The sequence below is a fragment of the Narcine bancroftii genome, chromosome 8 (assembly GCF_036971445.1).
Source record: "Narcine bancroftii isolate sNarBan1 chromosome 8, sNarBan1.hap1, whole genome shotgun sequence".
NCBI lineage: Eukaryota > Metazoa > Chordata > Chondrichthyes > Torpediniformes > Narcinidae > Narcine > Narcine bancroftii.
This window is the reverse complement of record NC_091476.1, coordinates 98,988,265-99,005,001: the sequence shown is the minus strand read 5'-3', so window position 1 is coordinate 99,005,001 and position 16,737 is coordinate 98,988,265. Positions and strand designations below refer to the sequence as shown.

The 16,737-nt window shown below is 37.4% G+C and overlaps 1 long non-coding RNA gene across 1 annotated transcript in view; it reads left to right on the top strand.

Moving 5' to 3' along the window:
- The first annotated feature begins 12,075 nt into the window (after positions 1-12,075).
- Positions 12,076-16,737, top strand: part of LOC138741821 (uncharacterized) — a 44,510-nt gene continuing 39,848 nt past the window's right edge. The window contains exon 1 of the long non-coding RNA XR_011343793.1: positions 12,076-12,177. This is a non-coding gene — a long non-coding RNA (uncharacterized lncRNA). The remainder of the gene's footprint in view (positions 12,178-16,737) is intronic.

Genomic DNA, 16,737 nt, shown 5'->3' with positions numbered 1-16,737 from the left:
GTAATCCTTGTGCAAAAAATAAATGACACAATATTGTAGATAGCTTTCCTGTGCTGTTGGAACAGTGGATGATCACTGGAAAGAAACTGTTCTTGAATCCGGAGGTGCTGGTCTTCAGGTTTCTGTGCTCTCTGTCCAAAGGTAGCAGCGAGAAGAGGTTGTACCCAAGGTGATAGGGGTCCTCTCTGAACACATTTCGGAGTGGGGGTGACAAGCAATAAAGGAACAATGATTAGGCCTGCAAACATCCTCATTGTTATTCACTTCTGCTTCACTGTATGAGTATCATCATCTCTCCATTGGAAATGAAGTATGAACACTGCTATTCCTCTCTTTGTTGCTGCCCATGGTTATCTGCCACCTTCTGCAAACAGGGAGTGCATTTGTGGATGGTGTATATGATATATGTGTACATTTTGTGTCTGTGTAAGAACAGCATACTGGGATTGAGGCTACAGTTAGCATCATGTTTGTGAGGGTGAGGTAAAGCATGTGAAATTGAGAAGGAATTAGTAGGGCTTGTTAGTGGGTGAGTAATGAATCAAGACTATTGCTGCATATGGTAGGAAATGCCAACTATTGATAATTCACTAACCTTAACCACTGTTATCAGAGTATTGAAGTTCTTCCAGCAACTCATTTATGTTGTAGATCCAATTAATTCACATAGACTTGTGGTAACTGTCTGGAGGTCCTCCTGCTCCTTGCTGGGATTTTTCCTTTCATCAGTTGGGGTTAGAAATTAGATTAGTTATAGTTTTTTTTTTCCTTTTATTCTTTTCATTTTTTTAATAATAACATGGATCATGTGTATCTTGTTTACTGTTGGTTACTATCTGTAATTTTAATTGACTTTTACCTGAACTTTATATCATATGTATCTATGTATTTGATATTATTTTCTCAAAAAACAATAAAAAAGATTGAAAAAGAAATGATTTTTTTCCAAAAAGGCCACCAGGAAAGGGCTTGAAAATCCTAGTGCATTCAGCTGCAGTTCCCTCACAAGGAATTAATAATCAAAATACTTTAAAAAAAAATCTTGAAAGAAAAATAGAAAATGCATCCAGTTTTATTTGTGGAATGAGATACAGATGTGATGCTTACTGAGAATGACTTTTCACTGGAACAATCCAAGTCATGTCACTGCTTCCATCAGCCCTGCTCCAGTTTTTAGTTTTGCAATCTGCCTTCCAGTTGTGGCATTTACCTCCGGTAATGAACTCACAGTGAAGCAGCCACCAATAAACATCTCAAAGCAGCTGTTGTGGAATGCATTAGACAGCACCACCTCACTATCCTGTCTTTAACAATGAATTGGTATGGTTTACTTGAACACCATTTGTGTATTGAACATGATTTTAAAGGTGAACTATTTTCTTCATTCACAGCTTTTCTTCAGAATCCAGTATTAACTGAAATAGTAAAAATGTCCCATTTTCATCTGTTTTAATATGATTTTCAATTATCTGATTTTAAGAGAATCTGTGGTAAAACTGTTCACTTTTTCCAGGGCACAACTTAACTTCCTAATTAATGAGAGGAGCAAATTAATCACTGTCAATCCCATGTTATCTGGAATTCAAGCAACCAGCAACCTCAATCAACTGGCAAAAAAATCGAGGAAAATAAATTAAAATATTAAAATAAATAAGAATAAATCCAAATTTAAATTAAAAAGTTTAAAATTGTATAAGTAAATGTTCTCTGAAGTAGAGCACAAACCTTTGGTGAAGATCGGAGCAAATATTCAGCCAGTGGAGTGCCTTGATCATGTTTGCTTGTAGCAGCTGTTTGAATAAAATGGCATCCCCCCCCCCCCCATCTCCCCCCCAGGATGAAGAGCTGGTTGATACCATTCACCATTGGGGTAATTCTCTTGAATGGACTCCTTATCCCTGCTTAGTAAGAGTCTTTATTTTTACTAGTATATTATTAAGGATCTGTGAGAATTTCATCCAACTGCAGCTCCTGACAAGCTAAGTAAAGGAATTTGAGCTGGAGTTGTATGAACTTTGGATCATTCAGGAGGCAGAGGAGAAATAGACAAGAGTTACAGGGACACTATCACACCTAGGAAGCAGGAAGAAGGTAGATGGGTGACAGTCAGGAGAGGGAAATGAAACAGGCAGGCAGTACACGGCACACTTGTGGTTGTTCCCCGCAATGACACATATACCATTTTAGATACTGTCATGGGGAGGGAAGGGGAAGGGGGGAACCTACCAAGGACAAGCCATGGGAGATCAGGTCTCTGGCATGGAGTCTAGTCCTGTGGCTAAGAAGGGAATGGAGGAGAAGATGTGAGCTGTAATGATAGGCGATTCCATAGTTGGGAGGACAGATAAGATGTTCTGTGGAAGAGATCGAGTATCCTGGATGGTATGTTGACTACCATCAGAATTCCCAGAATTAAGGGTGACCAGCCAGATGTTGTGGTCAATGATGTGGGTAGGAAGGGTGAAGAGGTCCTGCAAGGAGAATTCAGGGAGATAGGTGCTAGTTTGAAGGACAATGCCTCCAGGGTAGTGATCTGAAGATTGCTACCGATGCCACATGCTAGTGAGTTTAGAAATAGGAGGATAATGCAGCTTAACACGTAGCTAAAGATATGATGCAGGAGGGAGGGCTTCAGGTTTCTGGATCATTGGGTTTTCTTCCAGGGAAGGTGCCAGAGGAGACAGAGGAGGGTTGGAGGGAAAAGATGATGTTAAAATTGCATGCACCATTAGAAGTCAATGGGTTGAAAGTGGTGGAAATGTTCTCAGGTACATCTATTTCAATGCAAGAAATATTGTAGGAAAAATAGACAAGCTTAGAGCATGGATTGGCATGTGTAATTATGACATTGAGGCCATTAGTGAAACTTGGTTCTTGGAGGAGCAGGATTGGCAGCTCAATGTTCCGGGCTTCCCTTGCTTTAGATATGATAGAATTGGGGGGTGGAGGGGAGGAATGAAAGGGGGAGGAGTGGCATTGCTTGTTAGGGAAAATATCACAGCTATGCTCAGGGAGGACAGACCAGAGGGCTCATCTACTAAGGCTATAATGGGTGGAGCTGAGGAACAGGAAATATATGACCACACTCATGGGGTTGTATTATAGATCACCCAATAGTCAACGAGAATTGGAGGAGCAAATCTGTAGAGAGACAGCAGACAGTTGCAGGAAAGATAAGGTTGTGGTAGAGGGAGATTTTAACTTACCACATATTGACTGGGACTCCTTTACTGTAAAAGGACTGGATGGCTTTGAGTTTATTAAATGTGTTCAGGAAAGTTTTCTAAATCAATATATAGAGGTACCAACTAGAGAGAGTGCAAGACTGTATCTCCTATTAGGGAATAAGACAGGACAGGTGACAAAAGTATGTATAGGGGATCATTTTGGGTCCAGTGAAGGTAATGCCTTTACTTTCAAATTAATTCTGGAGAAAGATAGGTCTGGGCCTCAGGTTTATATAATAAATTTGAGAAAAGCCAATTTTGAGGAAATGAGAAAGAATCTAGAAGGTGTGGATTGGGAAGAATTTTTTTTGGGCAAGAATGTGCAAGTTAAGTGCAGGACCTTCAAAAGTGAAATTTTGAGAGTACAGAGTTTGTACATTCCTATCAGGATTAAAGGCAAGGTTAGAAAGCATAAGAAATCTTGGTTTTCGAAGGATATTGGGGATCTTGTTCAGAAGAAGAAAGAGGTTTATAACAGGTATAGGCAACATGGAGCAAATGAGATACTTGAGAAGAATTTTTTTTAGTGCAAGGAAAACCTCAATAAAGAAATCAGGAAGGCTAAAGTAAGACATGAGTTTGCTTTGGCAGACAATGTGAAGGAAAATCCTCAGGGTTTATACAGGTATATTAAGAGCAAAAGGTTAGTAAGGGACAGAATTGGTCCCCTTGAAGGTCAGAGTCATCTGCTTTGTATGGAGCCAAAAGGGCACAGAGTTATGGGAAGTAAGAGGGAAAAAACAGTGAGGTCATGGAATGTACAAAGATTAAAGAGGAGGAAGTGTTTGCTGTCTTAAAGCAAATAAGGGTGGGTAAATCCTCAGGACCTGCAAAGATATTCCCTCAGATCTTGAGGGAGGCTAGTGTAGAAATTGCAGGAGCTCTGGCAGAAATATTTAAAATGTCCTGAGCCACAGGTGTGGTGATGAAGGATTAGAGGGTAGCTCACATTGTTACAGAGATGGCATTCAGAATTAAGGTGTTGTATTCCTTTGGATAAAATAACATATAATTTGAGAAATAAACACTACATTTTCAGGAAGGTTTGGAGCTCTTATTTGGATTATCTCAATTGGAAACTTTAAAGATTTTGATCTGGATATAGTGGGGTTCCCTTATTCCACGAGGTATTAACTCTTGTTTTGGATTTTTTTTCTCCTTCTTTTCTTTTTTCTCTTTCTTTTATTAGGGGTTAGTTGGGGCAAGTAGGGGTGGAGATGGGTGGAGGGGGGTGTATTATTGTAAGGGTTAGGGGTGGATAGAGGGTTTATATATATATATATATATATATATATATATATATATAAAAACCTTGTTAAATTTGAAGATATATTTGTATTATTATGTTATTGGTGTGACCAGGGTTGATTATATTTTAAATAATATATTCAAAACAAGGAAAAGACATTCACAGGTAGACTATTTCATGATTTCAACTCAACGATGATGAGTTGAATGCAAGATGCACTGTGCATAACAGCAAATGGAACTTGCAATTGATAATGTTCCAATATACTTGTTGACCTAATCCTGTCCTAATCCTTCAAGTAATAGAAATGAACAGATAATTTGGTGATCCAAATTTTGGTTTTTGATTTAAATTTATTGGGGGTGTTAAATTTATACATCCCATTTTGCAATTTTTGTCTCAATCTTAATACTGGACGATGAATTTAAATCAGATGCCCTCCTTTGTCATGAACATACATGCCCATCCTTGCATTAAACCAAAACCCTATTTATGTTACACCACCAGCTTCTGGCTATCAATCCCACAGGATGATGATGGTTCCTTTGATTCAGTTTGTGTGGTTTGATATGTGCGTGCTGGAGTGTGTGTTCAGTCCGATCCTTGCCAGGTACTGTTTGAGTGGTGAGACTGAAGGGACAGGAGGGGCAGAAGCTCTGTTATGGTGCTTCCTGTGTCTTTCCTCTATTGCCTCTTTGAGGTTGTTCTCAGCAACATCCACACCTTTTCTTATAGGGTCCCTCCACTACTCAAGGATCTTGAGCCAGATCCTCCAATATTGATGGGTCAATGTCAGCTTTCTTGTGGCTCCTGTAACACCACAACCTTTTGGAAAGCACTTGTCTCCTCTGTTGCTTCTCTCCATTTCCTTTCCCAACGTTTGTTGAGAAAACTCCAAATAAAAAAAATCTACAGCCAGCTCTTCTGATCTCACCCCCCACTGCTACAGTGATAAGTTGCTGCCTTCTGTGGCCAATCAAAAAAGTTTATACTTTTAGTCAACTGAGAATATATATATATATATATATATATATATATATATAAATATATAGTTATAAGTAAACATATTATTCATTGCCACTGTGAAATATATTTATATTCTGACTAAATTTTCTCAAGAATACACTTTGATAACATGACCTTTGGAGTATTGTTGTGGAGAGAGACATAAATTAAAAATTTAAATTCTCTCTTGCATTCCTAAAGTGAGAAATAAACAATAGTTGTTTTTTTCTATCTGCTGTAATACTAACATTGGGACACAAATAGATCACATTTATAAGCTTGGGAATAATTTCAGTCTCTTGACAGTGTGAAGGCAGTAGTTATAGTGACAGGTGGTTTGAATTTAAAATGATCTAATTTATCCTAATTTAATACATTTGAAAATAGCTATAGAACTAGATGATCCCTTTTACTATTTTTAATGCAGTTTGGCATTCAGTAACACTTTAAAACAATGACTTGAAAGTAATTCTGATGAAGATATGCAGAGTAATTGAGGAGAATTACTCTATAACATAAATAACGTCCTTTAGTTTACTTTGTTTATGACAACTAATCTGGCAGTCTGGGCTAGTCCTATTTGCCTGCATCCTTGTATTAAACCAGAGCAAGTCATGCCACTACTAAGGGTGTCTCTACTCTGGGGATGACATCCTCCTCCATATTCTCCTGTGTGTGCCTGATTTCATGCACTTGATCCTTCATTGAGTCCTCAGTTATCTCCTCAGCCATTTTCTCTTCCCTTCCACAGTTCCCTTTATGGTGTTGTTGTCAAGCCTGCCCATCCATGTCCAAACTGTTGAAGCTTCCTTCATTGCACAACCTCAAACCAAAGTTTAAGAGCTCCAAGTTCCTGAGCTCTTGATAGTGTTTTTTTTTAACATTTATTTGTTCGTAAAATGTATTAGTTCATTTGTGGCATGGTTAGCGAGGCAATTAGCGCAAACCTATTACAATGCCACTGATCCAGGTCCAAATTGACTGCTGTCTTGATTAATATAGTTATTATTTGGACATGAGCCTCATTGGCAGATTAAATATAAAATTGGTTTCCTTGTTAACCTGAGAAATTAGTGCCAGTTCTTTTTGAATATTTTATTTAAAATTTTAAAACCACAATATATTTAATTAATAATGAATTATGCATATGAAACAATACATGTGGTGTATAAAAAATCCCTCCCAAACACCCCTGAGAAAGAAAAAAAGAAGAAAGGATATTATCAATGAATATATAAATTCTAATCAATCGCCATGGAACCGAGAACCACCATCAGGATGAGCCATTGAGAGTTTAAATGTTCAAACCAACCTGTTGTAAACATGCGCCCCATATTTTCCAAAAAAGAATGATATTTATCACATTAATTCTAAGTTATTCCTTTCAAGAGGTATACAAGATCTTATTTCAGTATGCCATCTCTGCATCCCCAAATATATATCAGTCTTCCAAGTAATAGCTACACATTTCCTTGAAACTGCTAAAGACAATCATAAAAATTCACTTTGATACATAGTTAACCTTGGGTTTAAACTAAATGTTTTAATATTTCCTAATAAAAATAACATTGGGTCTAATGGAAGTTTAACTTTAAACATTTTCTCTAAAAATAATCTAATTTGTATCCAAAATGGCTGAACCTTAATACATTGCCAAGTCGAATGAAAAAAGAACCTATTTCTTTATGACATCTAAAAATAATTCTGAAAAATTATTTTTTGAGGTTTTAAATATAACTGATGCAGAAAATTGTATTTACTAATCTTTAATAATTTTAGTCATTTTATCTTTACATAACATTCTCCAATCATCTTGATGTATTGTTCTACCTAAATCATTTTCCCACTTTAATCTTGAGTTATGAATATCCAATTTAGGCATTTTCCTTTGAAGTAATTTATACATTTCTGAAATAAATTTACTAAAACCTCCTTTTGTAAATAAAATTTCTAACTCAGATTGTCTAGGTAATCTTAAACTTTGACCTAATTTATCAATCAAAAAAAGCTTTAACTTGATTATAACAAAAAAATGGTATTATTTGGAACATGATATTTTCCTTTCAGTTATTGAAAATAAATAAAATAACCAGCTTCAAAACAATCTTCTATGGTACTAATCCTCATTTGATTCCATATCTTTAAAAATTGATTATTGATAGTAAAAGGAAAAAAGTTTATTTTGATATAATGGTGTTTTACATGAAATCTTATCTTTCCCACATATCTCATAATCTATTTTATTCCATAATTCAATTAAATGTTTCAATATAGGTGGGTCATTATAGCCAATTAATAATTTAGTATTCCATTTATAAATAAATTCTAATGTAAACTTTTCATCTATTTTAGCTAATTCTATATTAGCCCATGTAAAAGATTTATCTAAATCAAACATTCCATTAATAAATTTCAAGTGAGCAACTTCGTAATAATTTTGAAAATGTGGAAGCTGTAAACCTCCTAATTCAAATTACCAAGTTAATTTCTCTAAGGATACTCTTACCATTTTTCCTTTCCACAAAAACTTACTAATTATTAAATTTAAATCCTTAAAAAATTTTGAGTTATATTATAAGGAATGGGTTGAAAAAGGAGGCAGAAGGATAGGGAAAGAGAGGAATGGGGAGGGGCCAAACAGAAACCAGAGAAGTCTATGTTAATGCCACCTGGTTGGAGAATGCTCAAAAGCCATTGTTCCTCCAATTTGTGGGTGGCTTCAGTTTGGTACTGCATGAGGCCATGGACAGACACATTGCTGTGGGAATGGGGTGTGGAATTGAAATGGATGGCCAATGGAAGGTCCCCATCTTTGCTGCGAACAGTACAAAGGTGCTTAGTGGAGCGATCTCCCAGTCTGGTTCCAGTCACTTTGACAAAGAAGAAGCCACAATAGTAGCACCAGATCCAGTAGAGAATCCCTGCAGATTCACAAGTGAAGTGCTCCTTCACTTGGAAGCATTCTTTGAGGCCTCAAATGGTGATGAGGGAGGAGGTGTGGGGTGCAAGTGTATTTCTTGTGGCCACAAGAGTAGGTGCTGAGGGGACAATTGATGGGAAAGTTTGAATGGGTGAGGGAGTGGCCCCTACAGAAGGTGGAGAGGGGAGAAGAGAGGATGATGTGTCTAGTGGTGGGATCCTGTTGTAGGTGATGGAAATTATGGAGAATAATATGTTGGATGCAGAGGCTGGTGGGGTGGTAGGAAAGAACAAGGAGAATCTAGGGGCAGAGGGCTCAAGGCAGATGTGCAGTAATTAGAGGAGGTGTAGATAAGGGCTGAGTTGATGGCAGTAGAGGGGAAGCCATGTTTTTTCCAAGAAGGGAGGCATCTCAGATGTTTTGGAATGGAAGATCTCATCTTGAGAGTAAACGTTACAGATACAGAGGAATTGAAAGAAATGAATAGAATCCTTAGAGGTGATAGGGTGTATAGTTGGTGGATGGTAGAAAATGTCTGAAGAGAGTTTGTCTCCCATAATGGAGACAGAGAATGGAGAAAGAGGAGGGTTGCCAGAGATGGACCAAGTGAATTTGAGGTCAGGGTGAAAGTAACAAAGTGGATACATGGGTGCATGAGGTAGCACCAATGTAGCAGACGAAGACTTGAGGAGCCTTGCGTCCCTTAGTCATTGATGAGTTTGATATCTTACTCCTAATTTCATCTGAATATCTTTCTACTTCAATGGAATCTGTTTTGTCAATATCTTTATTAAGTGCCGGCTTGTAGAACTGGTATTTTGCATTGCCTACCTCAATTAAAACTAAGCTGGCAATAGAATTACTGCCTGATTGTCAATTTTAGAAGATAGGAAAGAGCAAAATTTCTTATATATTGTGGTGAAGTTTATATGAGGGCAAGAGATTACACCAACTTTAATGTTGTAATTTACATCATGCAACTCTTCTTTTTCCTCTTCGTTGTTTTGCTATGAGATATACTCATAGCCATGTTGGGTGTTAATCCGTGATTATCTGATGAGGTAACTGACCAGATGTTCATTCTCCAACTGAAGTGCCTTAGTGACTGTGGATCTTACTTTTAAAATAGACATTAACAATTGGACTTTTACTTCTCCTTTGAGTAAACATTAAATTTCATACTCACTGTCTCCTCCTGTCATGTGCAAACATAAGACTGTAAGACAATAAGATGTCAGAGCAGAATTAAGCTATTTGTCTGATTGATTTTGCTCCACCATTTGAATCAAGATGATTGTAACTTTCCTCTCAACCGCATTCTACTGCTTTCTCTCCATAAGCCTTGATGCCATTACTAATCAAGAACCTGAACAAATTGTGCTTTAAACATACCCAATGACTTTTCCTCCACAGCTATCTGTGGCAATGAGTTCCACAGATTTACCATCATCTGGCTGAGGATATTTTACTCACCTCTGTTCTAAAGGGACATCCTTTTAGTCTTAGGCTGTGTTCTCCCATCCTTGACTCCTCCACTACTGGAATCATCATCTCCATGTCAAGCATCTTTTCTACATTCACAAGCACAATGTCATTCTTTTCTCCTCTTCCTCTGGTACTTGTGGATGTTGCTTCATAAAATTGTAATTTGTTTGTAAGTTGTCATTTTGAGTAATATTAGAAATAGTCTAACATATTTTAATAAATGTAACAAAGCATTTTCATGAGGTCTCAGGTGGGAAGTAAATTTCAATGTGATTACCCAAAATTAGGTTATATTTCAGATGGAAAAATACAAATGACACAAAAAACACTCTTGCACCTCAATCTCTGTCATTGAAAACAGCAAAATGCACATTAAAATGACGCAAGGCTCCTCAATTCTTCATCTGCTACATTGATGACTACATTGGTGCTGCCTTCTTTGTAAAATACTCCGCTGACGTTTTGTGCAATTTCTGACTAAGAAGCCTATGTTTATGACTGCTTTGTGAATATACGACAACTTTGTGAATAGTTTAAAAAAGGTTTGAAAAATAAAAACATAGTAACTCAATAAATACATTCCACCTTCCCTCTGTTCTGACAGGTTTCACATGAGACTTTGGTTCTCAAATTGCCTATTAGAATATCATAAGTTTGGTCAACTTCTAGATTGTGAACTGCCACCCACCCTTCGTGTGGATAGTGTATTATTCAATGCTGTGTTATTTAAGATGGGAAAAGCAAAATGGCATGAATCTCTGAATTTCTATACACAGTTCTAATGGAGAGGAAAGACTGTTTGTGGCCACACTATCCATGTTATGACAGCAAATTCTCCCTTTAGTCTATTGAACATTTTGAAATTATGGGGCGGCGCAGTTAATGTAGTAGTTAGCATAAAACTGTTACAGATTAGAATCCTATGCTGTCTCTAAGGAGTTTGTACACTCTCCTCATGACTGTATGGATTTTCCCTGGGGGCTCCAACATCCTCCCACCCTTCAAAACCTACCAGCCGATGTAGGTCAATTGTGTATAATTGGATTGCATGAGTGCCAAAAGGGCCTGTAGGTCAAAATAAAAAGTTATTTAATCTATCAGTATGCACTATTGTTTCACAATGCTGTGAAAATGATAACAATGAAAGAGAGCCACAAGATTCTTCATCCTGCTTCATTTCGGAGTGGATCGTGATGCTAGCATCCAGCACACTAAAAGAGAGCTTTGACCTAATGGCCAGTGAAAAGGATATGCATTCCAAGTGAAGATTCCTTAGTCAGAAAAACAATGTTACTGTCACTTAAGTGATTATCAAGGGCTGAGGGCAAGATTCTGGCCCACTACTAGTAAGCCTCTTGTGACTTTTCTACTGGTCTCATACTTCAGATGGCAAAGGCCTGAAATACTTCTCCCTCAACACAACCTCTCATGTTCAAGTTCATTTTCAGACAAAACAGCATTTCTCTGGGCCACAGTGCACACACATAATACCCAGCACAGAAAATCACATATATGCATAAAAATGTAATATGAAGCAAATATGTATAACTATTTATACTTCCTCTACAGCGACACAGCTAGCAGAGTGGTTAACACGACACTATTTCAGCTCCAGTGTCCTAGGTTCAAATCTGGCAGTGTCTATGGGGTTTGTACATTCACCCTGTGTCTGTGTGGGTTCCTCCGGGTAGTCTGGTTTCTTTTCTACCTTCAAACATAATGGGGTTGTAGGTCAATTGGGTGTAATTGGGCAGCATGGGCTCATGGGCCGAAAGGCCTTTTAGCATTCCGTATGACTAAATTTAAAAAAAAATCAAAATAATTTATTCCATTCCCAATCCCACATGTTCGTTCCTAATGTCCCAATTTAACCAGCACCAACAGGCTATTTCCTTTTTCCTCTTCATTTATCTGGATATAATTCACCTCCTCCCTATGTTTGAGCATTGATGGAACTTGTTCGTTGTTTTTCCTTTCATCTTATATGCATCTTTTGCTCGATGCAACTTTTCCAGCCTTGGCCCTGCAGCCAGTTTAAAGCAGTAGAATTATTTAGATGGTGCATATTCTTGACACTCTGTGATCCCATTCCATTTCTCCTATTGTCCTAGCAATTCCAATGCTGAGATCACACCCAAAATTTCTGACAATATTCCAAACTCCAGCAAATCCCACATTCCGATAGGTCTCACAGAGTACCACTTGGCCTCATAGTTTGCCATCAGCCTTCAGACTATACTATCACATTGGCGGCCCATTACTTCCACAGATTGAACACATTGCTTCTAGTTGTAAGTATAAACTCTTCAATAATTCCTTCTGCACTCTCCCACTTTCCATCCTATCATCTAATATATACTTGTGCATGTATATATTTGTCTGTTCTTCATTTAAATCAAAATGGAGCACTCTAGAAATGTCCAAGGAAGTTCAGTATCAGTAACATTTGATGTTGAATGTCGTGACTGGGGGACGTCACGTGATGCTGTGAAAAGCAGAACGCACCCTAATGAATCCCATGGGATTAATTTTAAAAAGTCCATATTAAGAAAAGTTTTTTTTAAATAAAAACTATTTTAAAGTTAAGTTAAGGTGATAAACAAAAGAAAAAAATGATGTCACCTAAGAAAGAGAAGACACCAAAATTAACACCAACCAAAAAAATTGGAAGAGAAGAAGAAGAAAGAAGTTCGGCCTACCTTGTCAATAAAGCAGGCTGCTGAAGTTCTCTCCAGATCTGCCAGCGAGAACCCTAGTGAGACACCTTCTTCTGGAGCCTTCTTGGTGGCGTCCCGTAAAGATGGTGCCGGAGGAAAAATTAAAACTTCATCACGCACGCGTGAGAAGTCGCACATTTGCAGTACAGAAGAAAAATAAGTTGGAAAAAATACAAGGTCTCTTAAAGGGGCAATCTAGCATCTCGACATCTGTACAAGAAGGAGATACATCTCCAGTGGAAGAGGCTTCTGAAGAATATGAGAGTGAAGAAGAAATGTCAAGTTTAGAAGAGGAACGATTTAGAGACAAGAAAAAATATTTTTAAGAAAGAAATGAATAAGATTGATTCTAAAATAGATGAACTTGATTTGACTTTGGAAAATAATTTTAAATTGCTGACTGCAGAATTGAACCAAGTTGAAACAGATTTGACAGTTAAAGTGGATAATGCTTTAAAAGTGATAAATAATGTATCACAGAGTGTTGATAAGTTGGAAAGTAAGATTTGAGATGTTCGAGAAGAAGTACAGCATATTGAAGAGTGGTCTAACATATCTGAAGATACAATGACCGGTTTGATTTTGATGAATGAAAAACTGTTGGAAAAAGTTGATATTCTGGAAAATTATAGTTGAAAAAATAATGTTAAAATGGTGGGAATGTCTGAAGGTAAAAGAGGAGAAGACGTGATTCGTCTTTTTCAAGAATGGATACCAAAGGTATTTGGAGAAGAACATTTTGAGGACAAGATTTTAATTGAGAGAGCTTATAGAGCTTTGAGACCAAAACGGGGTCCAAGCCAGAGACCTCGATCTATCCTGGTTAGATTTTTGAACTGGCAGGATAGAGAGGGGCTTCGAGGTTTGGCGATGAGAAGAGCTAGAGAATATGGACCTTTGAGCTATGAAGGGGATAAGTTTTTTTTAAATCCAGACGATCAAAGTTCTATTAAAGAAAAGGAGAGAATTTAATCCAGTTAAGAAAGTTTTATATGATAAAGGTTATAGATTTGTTTTGTGTTATCCAGCTACTTTGAAAATATTTGTACCAGGTGAACAGAATATGCTTTTTACAAACTAAGTACAAGCAAAGAATGTGCTCAGACTTTGTCTAAAATTCAAGTAACAGAGGGTATAAAGGGCATAATGTACAAATAGAGGGGGTGTTAGTTCCTGCCCCTTCCCCTTTTTTTTAATTTTTGATGGATGAAGAATTTCTATACTGGATGGAACTGTTGGTTAGTATAAAATGTTGTTTTTCCTGGTGGGGTCGGGGTATGTGTTAATTTGATTTCTGGCGGCCATGAGTGTTTTCGTGGTTTGGCCATGACGCATAAAACAAAGGGAGATAGTGCTAGCTTTTCTAGCATTTGGGGAGGGATTTTTGTTTTGCTCTTGTTTCTTTTTTCTTTTTTTTAGTAATCAAGGTAGTAGGGATAGTGCAGGTTAGGTTTGGGGGATAGGGATTAGTTGGGGTTTATATGGTTAATTTTTTCTTTTCTTTATTATAAATAAATCAGCATGTATTTTTTAAGTTCTGTAATAGTGTGATTTATGATTTTATTAACTGTCATATATGTGTTGATTTAAAATATAATATTCAAAAATAAATGTCATGACCACACTGAATTTAACCTTTAAGGTCATATGAAGTTCAAAAGTTCAAAAAAATATTTAACTTGTACCAGGGACACCTCAATTAGTTAAAGTGCTGTGCATCAATGTACATTGAGAATAAAAACAAGTGGCCAAACCCAGTTCAATATGGGCCCGAAAAAGTGAAGCAACATTAACCGAAGCTCTTCACAAAGGAGAAAGCAAGAGGCAGCAGAGGAGCATCTATCTCGCCTCACTGGTGGTGCTTCCAGACATGCAAGGAGCAGGCAGCAGGAAACAGAACAGCAGCGATGCATCTGTCTCTGTGCTCAGGCCTCCAGACAGGCAAGGGGCAGGCAACAGAAAACTGAACTGCAACGCCAGGCCTGCCTCAGTGCTCAGGCCTCCAGACAGACAAGCAGCAGGAAACTGAGGAATAGCACCAAGCTGACCTCAGTGTGGATGATGTTGCCAGGGCATTCCATGAGCAGACAACAAGAGTCTGCTGAGGAAGAACAAAAACCACCATTTTCTGTTCGAAATAATATAAATGTTGTGTTTGAAAAAAAAATACATATATGTAGAATTACCATGAAGTATTTTGTGGTATTTTGTTTCAACCATGTAATCAACAACTGAGTGTTATTTTTATTTCCCAGGCAATGCCGGGTATCCTGCAAGTCTTAAATATAAATGCCTTGGACTGTCCTAACTTCCACCATCTGTGAAAACATCTCCTCTGCAGTCATGTCATAAACCTAGAGATTAAATCAGCTTCTTTACTATATTTTTCTCTCTACTTTGGTTGTGAGTTAGTGTTGGACCAATATTGCCACAAAGTGTGAACAGACATCCTTCACCTCCATTGGTATTGTGAGCAAAAATTCAGAGCTGGGATCTTGAGAGCCCCTCTCACTGTTTTTTTTTAAATGGTGTCCAGAGATGCGAGTGATAAAATAAAAAGAGCATCTAACTGCAGTACACAGCTTCCAAGTGGTAAAAAATTTCACACACTGTTCTGCATATGGCCTGACCATCACTGTGTATGAAGAGTGAGAAAGAAAGCAAAGATAGAGAAAAGAATTAACAGGATGTTAAAATGCCTGGCATAAAGGTGAGTTTTCAGCAACATTGCATTTGCTCTCCATTAGCATCCAGCATTGTTTCCTTTGATCCAGATGGATCACCCTCTCCATGGAACACGACTTAAATTTCTTGGATACTAACTCTGTGTAGTCTGGTGTGAAATTATTTTCTCTCCAGCACTGATATATATTTTGATGATGATAGGATTATTTAACCATATGCTGTTCCTACTGAGCATCTATTTAATGCAACAGTAAGTGCATTACATTAGTAATATTGGCAGAGGGTGATTTTAGGCACTGGATATATAGAAGAAAGCTTACTGAACAAAAGTCCACTTCAAAGTTCAGGTATTTTAGCTACAATTTAAAGGGTAATTATTAAAGTATGCAATTAAGTTGTAGTCACAATGTGTAACAATCTCTTTTTAAAGCAAAATACTAACACTTCATAAAAACAATCCTGACATGAAGTGGACTCCAACATAATTACAACAAAATATATCAGTCTCAACTGTTTAAGAATGTGGAACTCAGAAGCATAATTTAAGTTTTTTTTTAATTTTAAATTTAGACATATAGCACGGAAGCAGGCCCTTCCAGCCTGCGAGCCCATGTCGTCCAATTACACCCACAGTGCCGGTATGTTTTGAAAGGTGTGAGAAAACCTGAGCCCCTGGGGGAAAATCCATGCAGACATGGGGACAATGTTCGCACTCCTTACGGACAGAGCTGGATTCTAACCCCTATGGCTGATGCTGTAACAGTGTTGAGCTTTCTGCTATACTAACCATACCACTTCTGTCAGGAGTGAACTGGAATTTTCCATTAATCTTTAGACACTCAAGTCTGATTAGTTCTGTCATAAATGTAAGACCAGAGGTGAAGAGGTTGGAAAAATATACATGGGAAGCAGGACAGTTTGAAGGAAATAAGGGAACTCTGAAGTCAGACTTGTGTTTAAGAATCAATAATTAGACATTGCACTGATGACCTTTCAATTCTTTCAAATGAACCCATATAAAATGGTTCTAAGCATTGCTTGAACATGCATCCTATTGGTTGATTGAATTGTTGCCAAATATTGAGCAGTTGTATGCATTATTGCTGGAATTAGGTTGAATTCACGTGAATTCATTTCACATCAGGTCTTATAGCTTAAAGGAAAAGAGGCTAGGTTCCAATGCCTAGAGGAGTATAAAGTAGTCCCTTACCTATTCATTCAAACAGTCACCCACATTCCCACATTTTACAATAAATTAAACATCCCAGTACCAGAACAATTATGAATAATACAATAAATTCACATCCAGTTCACTCTGACACAAGTAAATCTCAACCCATTACGAGCATAATAGTCATGGGATGTATGTAGCAGGTTTTCAGGTGATGCAAACAACATTGACCACCACCTTTGAAGTAAAGAAAGAGAGTTTGAAGATACCTTCAGTCC